We start from the raw sequence: 10601 nt of genomic DNA, 5'->3' as shown, positions 1-10601 counted from the left end.
AGCTTGTCGTTTACCAAGTTCGCAGATTCGTAAAGCTGCTCTCTCCCATCAAGTGCTTTAGAATGGGCGGAACGGCTCAAAACTAAAACGCTACTTACTTGGAGGATAAATCTTAGACGTCAGGTCAGCTAAGATATTTGTACGGCACTTCACAGAGAAAGGACCTCGTTAGTTGGTTCTAGGGATAGATGCATGGAGAGAGTGTTTGCAAAACAGTACATCGGAACGCGGGCGGTCGTTCCAAGCACAGAAGCCGGAGCGCACAGTTTGTATTTTCTTCAATTAGTGGGTAGATCGTTTTCACGCTCTCCGGACCCCACCGAGCTGTGTTTGTGTCTCTTTTCGAGAGAGGAAAACAACATTTCCGCTCCCATATTTTACCCAGAGAAAGTTAGCCACAGGTTACCGCCTACTTTTCCTTACGACTTCTAATCCGTAAAGTTTGTAGACATTGTGGGGGATGGCAGCGGAAAGTTTGGAGAAGCGGAAAAGCAAAAGTAAAGAAAAAGCGGGGTTTGACATTTGTGTTTCTGTGCCACATGTCCGCGGTACAACATGTGGGTAATGGTACAGGCAAGCACGACCAAACACACGTGTGTATTGTTAGGTAAGGGAAACGTATGTATACATACTGGGACGGGCGCTAATGACTTTTCCGGCCAAGTTTTGTCTTGGGGCGATTAAGAAGCAAATTGGTGCCAAAGTGCTCGGGTATCGATTGCAAGCGGATGTCCCCCAACACCACTTTCACCCCGCAAAACTTCGGAGCATCCGCGGGCTTGGCATGCCTCAGAAGTTTTCTGAAAATAATCATCAAGCCGTCTGGTGCTCGGTGATTTGACAAACAAGTGCCCCCGGCCCATCACTCATCCCCAACCATCACAGTGTCGCCACGGAGTCGCCCACAAGACTGGGGAGAGCAAATAGCAGGAAGGTGACAAGAACGGGCCCAGGAGGCAAGACAAGCAACTTGTCAGGAGGAGTGGAAGGCATCTATAACCACGGCGGTTCAGTCTCCGTACTTCCTTTAGCTATCCTTGGTTTTCTCCTCGTCTTTTCGGCGCCGTACATGAAGTCAGTGGCGTACGCCAGTGTTGATTCTATGCATGTTGATATCCTTCAATTCCTGACTGCCAAGTTTCCCCCCGTTTTCAGAACAGAAGTTGCTGCCAGAGTTAATGTTGACTCCTGGTGGCCTTCCATGTCTTCCCCGCTGCCAGCACACAGAGACAAACGTACATAAACTACTCAGTCTACATCACACCATGTCAGCGACCTGCCATGTTTACTTAACATCTACGGGCGATAATGACGCTGTCAATCATGGGCGCCCAAACACAAGGGCATGGCAAGGTGGGTCTTGGACGGGACCGACATTTTTGTCTACGCCTCAAGGGTGGAGACAAATTCAGCGACTAGTTCAGTACGTGTCATCATTCATGCGTGTTGTAAGAAGACGCATTGCCACATAGAAAAGGTTTGAAATCACTATATGGGTAATCATTTCACAAACGAGTTGTCAGGTCTGAATTTTGGTACAGGTTTGCGTCGCCATCTTTACTGTGTTAGGAAGTAACCATGCTTTGGCGATGAGAACGTTTCCGAGGATAAATACGCCTACTGGGCGGGTAGGGAAGACATAGGAAGGCAGCGGTATTCACACCGACAGTAAGTAATGTATGTGCCAAACCAACGAGTAAAAGATGAGTATTTAACTGGAGGGATCACTGGGATGATACGTGAAGTAAACAGTGAATCACATTCGAACCTTTGGTTCAGAATCGCCAACCACTCGACCGAGTGATTCTTATATTCCATGGTAAGCAGAGGAGATGAGCAGAAATGTTTTCAAAACGCACACAAATCATTCACGGCATGTCCTTATCTTCCTTAGTCAAAATCCGAACACATGTGATTTGATTTTGTAAGGTCTTACCGTGGATGAGCCGATATCACGGGGCGGAAAAAACTGTTTTTCGTCCTTCACCAACTGTAACGGTCTGTTCTTATTTGCTGTTCGAATAATGCGTTACCTCCGCAACCAAGGAAAACTGTGTTCGAGTATGACGTAATTAGTCCCGACGTCAAAATGGAACACGGTTCCATGTAGTGTCATCGGAACAAAAGAACATTGTGATCTGTGACGCACATGTTCCAAGTGTCACAGAGGACTTTGATTACACTAAACAAAGAAGAGACGCCAAGGGCTACTCTAAACGATGATCTGTCCCTTTCCCTACGTAAATGTTTCTGTTCTTCATAATGATACTACTAGAAGCTGCCGAGGGAGTGTAGTGCCGCTAGATGACGCTCCGAACCACGTGACCGCTCGACGGCAATGTTGCATTTCAGCACCAAGGACGTCTCCACAGAAAACACGTCCGGAGGTCAGTCTGGGTCACGGGCGTGAAATTTCAAGACATCCTTTTTTTTTTAATCGTAGATCATGACAATATTACAAGGATGTTGTGTATGTGTTCTTTTACATCATCTCTAATCTTGGCTGATGAAAATACGCTATTTGCCCGTTGTTGTAGATTGTCCATCCCAGCAGATATTCTACACGTAGGGCATCGAACAATGTTCAACAGGGCTAGTTGTTACCAAGGAGGCAACAAGTAAACATGGTGTTCGAACATAAACATGTGTAGATGAAATGGCAGTCTCACTACTAGGGCTTCTTTCAATCCTGTGTAGATTAAGACCCGGTCATCATCCACAAAAAATAACATACGCCAGCAATGACAGCGGTCTGGGTGTTACTGTATCTACACCGCTATGATGCTGCATAAACACCTGGTAATTCTGTACTGGAGTATCATCTGGTACGTCCTAGCTGCGTCAGGTGAGTGACATGAAGTAAACTACAGCCACAAAATGATGCCTCAAAATATCTCAAATGCCCTTATTCTGTTGGAATAGGTTATATAGGTCTGTATTTCTTGAGATATAATGTTCGTCTGACTTCAACAAACGATATTGTAGAACTACAACAGCGTCTCAAGATTATGAAACTTGATTATGAAAGAAATATTCAAGTCTAAGTCTGTCATAGAGTTAGGCTTTAAAAGCGGGCTCAAACAGCAGGCATTCTAGCATAGATTGCTCCTACCTGTACAGAACATGATGAGAGGATGCAGGCGGAGTGGATAGAGATAGCGAACGACCTCACCCCGGCGGAGTGCCAACTCTTCCTGATGGCGCTTCGTGTCGTCACCTTTGAGCTGCCCGAGGACTTCCCCGGCTCGCCCGACGGTCAGCCTCGTGTCCAGTCGCCGGACGACTGCCTGTCCCGACTGCGGGCCTGGCGGCACGGGGAGGGCCGCCGGGTGGACTGGCCTCACATCGTCCTCAGACTCCGCGACATCAACCGGCCAGATGTGGCGGACAGTAAGTACAGTATAGCAGTGGCCTGGGCTTTTCTTTCCTTCTTCAACTCTCAATGAACCACGATTCCTCGAGTTATACTCTGGATATACTCTGAAACCAATATACTGAAGCTCGTACGGTAAAAGCAAGTACATAGTATAAAGTTTAAACGTACGGCATGTAGCGTATCATATAGCCTTACAACTTCGTTGTCTGCGTTGCACCGCCATTCTGAGGACGGCGGATGTCTTTGGTCAATCACTCAAAAACTTTTTTCAAGGAAGACAGAGGAAAGATTGTTTTGTGTAGATATTACTTTGGTGCTAGAAGAATCACCAGACAACTTCTCCACGTGTTGTACATGTTCTGTTCAGGAATATCCGACGAGGTAGCAGAGGTTCGACAACACGATGTCAACAACTTGTTCCTGAGTAACCCCTTCCATGACATGATCCAGCACCACAGGGCGTCCTTCCTGGTGGAACATGGCGCCGGCGGCGACGAGACCACGGCTGACGAGCAGCATGATGCCATATCGGCAAGGAGAAAAAGGGATCTACATTGTAAGCCGTATGTTAGTGTAAAAATAATTTATTTGTAGACATGTCATCAATGCGTTCCATGCGCCCCATAGTTATATACATGTATATGCTTGCCTTCAACATACCCTTAGTTATGTTTGGATTTGTTTGTTTGTTTGTTTGTGTGTATGTATGTGTGTGCCAAATGTGAGTATCTAGCAACGTTAACAGAGTTTTGTTTTGAATCGTTGGTAGGGAAATACAGATCCTGGCATATCGGACAACATGCAGTAAAAACCGCGAAAAAGGCCAAAAGTCAGAGAAAGAGCAAAGACGAGTCGGCCTGGCTGGCGGCCATGGTGGTGGTGCCGTGTGCAGTGGTCGCCTTGACAACCGTGCTGCTGGGTATCGTCTGGGCCGTCATGTACTGGAAGCAGGGGTCAGTACGTTACAGATACAGTTATCACTGATCACACAACAAGGCCGAAGACAATTAATTAGCTGAAACATCTGTCAGAATTTCTAGCATTCTTATCGTTTTCATTGTACAGATTCATACAGCATATGTGTGACCACACCAGAATGGTGTATACAGCTGCACATACGGATGTGGATGACCATCGACTCTTTGTTTCTGATTCTGTGCGTTACGTAGGAAACATTTCCGTCTGAGGTGGATATTCAACCTGACCAGAAACGACATGAAGCTGTATCAGCGGGAAAGACCGGACCGAGTCTCAGGAAAGACGAGTCGTAACGAACTTGTCAGGATAAAACAAGACTCTTTATCTGAGCCGCTGGGTTCGAGGCCTTGGCGGGAAGAACAGGGTTACCCAGGATGCATCTCGGTGCAGGCGGCATCAGACACGCCTGCAGACGGCTCCGTGGACGTCGGTACCATCTATCCAGTTGCCATGACAACGAATAGACAGCCCTTATTAGGAGAAAACTATTTTTCCGGATCGAAAAGAAAGAGGAGCAGAGAATCTGTCATACGGTATATTTGCTTTTAATTTAGATAAGTAACGTTATTTGTTCCCAAGGATTATAACAACGGAGAAAATATAAAACGAACCTAGTATAATGTCATAACAACGTTCATCATCTGTACTGCTACATCTATATAAAATCTCAGGTGAATTTGCATTAGGATGATGTTTCAAATGACGCTAGCTGTAATATGTATCCCCTGTCGTATTTGGGAAAAGAAAACAACATATACGTGTCATGTGTCTTCCCAGTGACGAGACAAGACCACCAGACAGGCCCGTCATCCCGACACTAGACCTGCCGCCTGAGGACGCTGGGAACGAGAGGGGGCGGTGGGCATGTCCCACCGGCAGGAGCGTGGACGAGTGTCCGATCTGTCGGTACCTGGAGACCTCTGTCAACGTCACGGGCAGCGTCAGTTCACTCAGCCCGTCTCCCAGCGAGTCAAGCCTCACCAGCTTACCGTCTTAGGTGGAACCCACACCTGGTGTGGACGTAGTGGCTTTAGAAACACGGCATACGCGAGTAGAGAGGGAGCAACGTGGTAAGGGATAGAGATATGCTGTACAATATGCTGTACATTTGTAAAGAGAACTTGCTATTTATTTCGATTAAAATGACATTTGTTGAGCGAATGCAGCAGTGCCTTTTCTTTCAAAATGCTATGAAAAGTGTGAGTTAATTTGTTGTATGACGACGCCGTTCGAAACGACCGCCCATCTGTTGTACATGTATTTGTGTAGATAATGTCTTTTCTGCCCCAGGCGAAAGAGCCGATCGAACATCTAACGCCAGTTTAACACACATCCGCTGTCCTATACAATTTGAATTGGTTTGCCCGTCCTAAACACTAGCAAAACTTTGCCATGAAATTATACCAGCAAGGAAACTACAGAGAGACTGGGAGGGGAAGCTCATTGGGCCCACAGCTGGGCCTACTTCTGATATGTGTGTATGTGTTGGTAACGGTGCCAGCAGTGTATCTCATGGCACAGACATTTGAACAGGTGAGACTTCGTTTCACTGTACATGTATCGGTTACGTGTTAAGTCTGATCTTAGTATATGGGTTTTTCTCAAAATATCTGCTTGTAGATTACCGTACTTTGGTGTATAGAATGACGGCACCTACGATCTGAACATGCACGTTCCTGACGGCATATCCTGTCCTCGTATGTGACTGTACATGTACTTGATATTTTTCTTCAACATCATGGGTGCAAAATAAACATAAATGCTGGGGTCTAAATGAATGTAAGCTTGTATGTAACCTAAGATGAGTCGCCGCTTGCCTTTCCTACCGCGGACACGTCACCTCATACAGACTGAAGAGACCAGAAGGGGAAAATCGGATGTTCCGGGCTCGGCGTCGGTCTTCACTAAGACCCCATCACACCGGAGACCCGGCCCCATCGCACCGACCACTGCCAAACCGACCCGTGCGACGATAAGAGCAGCAGGGGAACAGCGGGCCGCTAGGAGGCGCAGGGTCACGCTGGAGAACCGACACGGCTTTCCGATCGTCGAGGACGGCATCTTCTGGTCCAGGGAACTAGAGAAGGCCCTTCCCAAAGGTTTCACACACGCTTAAGATACATCGTTTGGGAATTAATTTGCAAATACTACTAGAAAGGTCTTCACGGCTACCGTAAAATTACATTGAAGTACTTTTTCTTGAAAGCACACAAATATGGTTTTGGGTCTCTTGGTAGAAGGTAAAATAAATGATGCTAAATTTCGATGACGTCAGGTATTATAAACGTATACGTAACGTGGAGAAACTTACAATAGTATGAGTCTTGTACATCCCAGGGTTCAGTGAGGCCGAAGCTGACGCCTGGATAGACAGGACGAGGAAGTCCCGGGTGACGTCCATGCACAGGGCGACATGGCGGACGTGCGGACAGGGCAAGAACAAACACCTGAGACTGTCTGACGGGTCCACGGTCTGCGCACGGTACAGGCACCCCTTCATGCTGCAGATCCAGGGTAGGTAGACCTGTACTGTACTGTAGTGTAAACTGGCATCAAGTTCTCATATTATAACCATAATACAGTGTTCTGCAGCAGTACATTATGGCGATAATGACGAAAGCTTTAGGCAGGAATTCATTGCAAAATCTTCATTTTTCTTGTCCTAAGGCGAGCTGTACTCCTATTACCTGGGCCGTCTTCTGGGCATAGACCACGTACCACCTGTTGTCCTTGCGATGGTGAACGGTACTGTACCCCTGTGGTCAGGTGTCCTACCCCTGCTACCCATCATGCAGTGGGAACAGGGCGTCCTGGTGGCGCTCATTCGCTGGATAGACTCTTTGCAGAGGTATCAACTTTCCTGACATCTGTTGTTTCAAAACGGCGAGAAACTATATATATATTTGGTGGTAAATGCATATATGCATTTACCACCAAAGGATTTAGCAAAGTATGATAAATTGATGTAGGTTCGACATCAAAACCAAGTAAACTATATTCACAGACAAGTCAGTCTCTACTGCTGGATTTAACGTCGACTGATTCTTCTCATGAATATTTCTCATTTCTTGTCGAATTCTATCATCCATACACCCGTTGGAAGGCCTGGTGGAGGGTAGGTGATGAAAGTATGATAACCGATGCCATCCATTGATACCGTATTTATGGTGTCCTAACCAGAGGGAAGATGCCTGCTGCTCTCCTGCAGGGGGAGGTGTCAGGACAGGACCGGCGGCTCCAGGCGATGGGAGAGGCACAGCTGCTGGAGCTGGTACAGTGGAGCGACCTAATCGTGCTGGACTACATCACTGCCAACTCCGACAGGTCTGTTACGTCATGGTCAACTTGTTACCGTGGTCATGTGTGTGGTTCACTGGAGTCTATGGTTCAATGCGGTAGCACTCACACCCAAAAACTATCTGTTTTAAAACACTCCGTAAAAAGTGGGTCTCTAAGACTGGCCGACCGGCCGACAGACAGACAGACAGTGTGTACATGTACAAGTTTTGAATTTAACAAAATTGCATTGTACATCTTACTTCGACCGTAAATCACCTAACTTATACCATCTATCTATGTAACCGCTTGACTTATCTTGACAGCGCCTGAAGTATTGGGCTACAAAACTCAGCCATGTAGAAAGGCGCCAACTCGCCTGACGGCAGATGCAACACGCTCCATTGATCGATGTGAATATTCCTGACTATAAAACAGATCACTGGCAGGACTCTGGTTAAGCTAGGCCTCTGTATTACGATGTCCTTGATTAAATCCATTCATCATTTCGCCCTGTGTCTGTACCGATATAGATACGTGGAAAATGCATACATGTATGGATATTCCAGACTATATTCCTCGTTGCATCTTCTTGATAGAATCGTTAAGTTTACGAAATGTTGTAACAATGAATGGTACCAACTGTGCCAACTGGTTGATGTTGTAAAAATGCGTGTATAGATATATCGTGGTACCATACCTTATATGTGTTGACCTACTTTTGCAATGCTTTCAGAGTGGCGTCAAACCAAGACGCAGCCGACCTCAACAACGACCCGGCCCAGATGAGGAATTACATCCACAACCTCCAGAAGTCCAAACACGATGGCGCCATCTGGCTAATCGGTGAGGAGCTGCAACTCATGAAGACATCGCATTGCTAGAATGACCGTACATCAACAATTTCAAGGGTCACCTGCGGGCCATTTATAAGATCGTTTTATGATGTGCTGTGCCTGTATGTATCAAAAGTCTGGTGCAATAGTCAGACGAATATAGAGCTTGTAGGTCTACGGTAATGTAACAAAGGCGTTCTCAGTAATTGTTATCAAAATATTATTATACAGAAACGGAACAGGATGATTGTGTGTGAGGGTGCGTGTGAAAAAGACAGTCATGAGTTTACACAGCAAATTTGCAGTTAAGTTGCAAGCCACAGCACAACACAACACAGCAAAGCACACCACATCACTACGCTCAAAATCAATTTTCTGTTTCAATCTTTTTTCAGACAACGAAAGCGGACTTATTGACGGGTACATGTTACTTAAAGACAGAAGAAATGGCAAGAGATTCACCCGATTCCACAGGTGAGGACCAGAACAAATTCTACCTCATGTTTGGAACCGCATAAACCAGTCAGTGCAGGTTGTGTGAATAGTGACAGATGTATTTACATTCGGGTCATGCGTGTGGATCAGACCCCACCACTTCTGTACACTGTGAATAGCGCTGTAAGTCAGGTGAAGTTACAGTAACAGTATTCTGAGCCATACACTACCGGACAGGCGGGTTAAGCCACTTGTCTACAGCTGACCACGTCGGTTTTTGTAAATCGTTAGCCACTTATTGGATTCCCCTTAATGGCACTTACTCATGGTCAAGATCGATTCCACGAGCTCGCTGCGTTCGATCATCGCGGGTTTGTGGTCACTCAGGCTCGACGGAGTCCAAACCAAATCTGGAAAATTGGCCCGCTAAGATGGTCGTGAAAACGAAGCCTCGGCTCTGAACGATGTGTGAAAACCAGGCGTGCGCATCCACATGTGGGGAAATCACATTGTATTAGTGTCCAGTGAGACTTCAGGCTGTTACTGCACGTGGCTAGAAAAGTAGCTGTAGTCTGATAGTGAGCGCCAAGTTGTGGAAAATTGGGTGACAGAATAAATACTGGAGAAAGGTGCACTTAAGAAGCTCTTAAGGAAAGACAATTTACAGAAAAAGCTGACACAACAAAGGAAAAAGTGTACCCTATCTGTAAACTACAAAAGAAAATTAGAGCGTAGCAACATTTACACTACATAGTGTTTTGTGCAACATCTTCTCCGTGCATTTCTGTCCTCTCTCTAACCTCTCTTTTTACACACGTGCAGATTTATGTTAGAGCGGATGTGTCTGTTTCGGAGATCGACGGTGAAGCGGGTAAAGGAGCTACACAGTCTCGGTACCGGAGCCTTGGACTTCCTCCTGCGGACGGTGGCTGACCACGAGCCGCTGGCCGGACTACTGCCGGCCGTTCCGCCCAAGATTGACCTGGGCAGGACCATGGCAGACCGGATCGCGCACGTGTACGACAGGATACAACACTGCATGGTCGCCAACATGTCACCCATGCACTGAAAGGGGCACACGGACATCATATGGTAGAATTGACACACAAGAACAAAAACATGACAAGAACACTAAAAATTGGTGTTTTTGAGTATATCTGTATCTGTACTTCTTGAGCTTTGAATTCTGTGTCTGTACTTCTTGAGCTTTGACTTCGTGTAGACTTATATTTGAATCGCATTATCCGTTAACAACTAGCCACCACACAAAAGATGCACTTGGCCATAAACAGTGATATATTGTACCTCTTGAAATACTAGTATAGCATCATGCAAGATAAAAATCAACAATATCCATATGTTCACTGTGATGCCTGGCCATTTTTGTCATATCAGTATCAGACACAGATGGAGACATCTACATCAATGGAACCTCGTAAAAGTTGAGTCAAACATACATCAAGCTGTCCTCTGTTATCCTGTTTGAAAACGCAGTTTGTCCATAAAATTACGATGGAAGCTTGGGCAGGTTTCAGCCGTGCGCGGGTTGTAGATAACCGGGCGTTCAGCACCAAGGACAGTGCTCAGTGGCAGAGATGTGTATCATCGTAAGGCCATGTTGATTTGATTATATGGATGAAATTCTCTGTACGTAACCCCCCAAAACCTATGCGAGCGTGCACGTGGGAATAAAAAAAATT

At 46.2% G+C, this 10601-nt stretch overlaps 1 pseudogene; it reads left to right on the top strand.

Annotated features, from left to right (window-relative positions):
* The first annotated feature begins 2779 nt into the window (after positions 1 to 2779).
* LOC109482692 lies at positions 2780 to 10296 on the top strand (annotated as a pseudogene).
* Positions 10297 to 10601: the final 305 nt, after the last annotated feature.

This window comes from Branchiostoma belcheri, unplaced genomic scaffold (genome assembly GCF_001625305.1).
Source record: "Branchiostoma belcheri isolate BF01 breed outbred unplaced genomic scaffold, Haploidv18h27 scaffold11, whole genome shotgun sequence".
Lineage (NCBI taxonomy): Eukaryota > Metazoa > Chordata > Leptocardii > Amphioxiformes > Branchiostomatidae > Branchiostoma > Branchiostoma belcheri.
Note: the sequence above shows the minus strand (reverse complement) of the source record. Positions and strands in the feature narration are given on the sequence as shown.